Source organism: Orycteropus afer, unplaced genomic scaffold (genome assembly GCF_000298275.1).
Source record: "Orycteropus afer afer isolate SDZICR_OR568_19922 unplaced genomic scaffold, OryAfe1.0 scaffold00155, whole genome shotgun sequence".
NCBI classification, from domain to species: Eukaryota; Metazoa; Chordata; class Mammalia; order Tubulidentata; family Orycteropodidae; genus Orycteropus; species Orycteropus afer.
This window is the reverse complement of record NW_006921742.1, coordinates 5,833,524-5,833,800: the sequence shown is the minus strand read 5'-3', so window position 1 is coordinate 5,833,800 and position 277 is coordinate 5,833,524.

Sequence of the window (277 nt, the reverse complement as noted above, 5' to 3'; positions counted from 1 at the left end):
CATTGGTGTTCAATGCATCAAATCTATTCTTTGGATGGTCTCTAAATTCAGGAGGGATATGTGGCTGTTGCTGTTATGTGCTGTTGAGTTGGCCCTGACTCATAGTGACCCCTCCTTGGGTTGCGAAGGCAGTATCACTACAGAAGCAGATTGCCCAACCTTCCTTCCGGGGAGTGGCTGGTGGGTTTGAAACTTCTGGTTAGCAGTCAAGTGCCTTAGGCACTATGCTACCAGAGCTCCTCAGGAGGGACATAGTCAAGGTCATATTGTGGGTCTC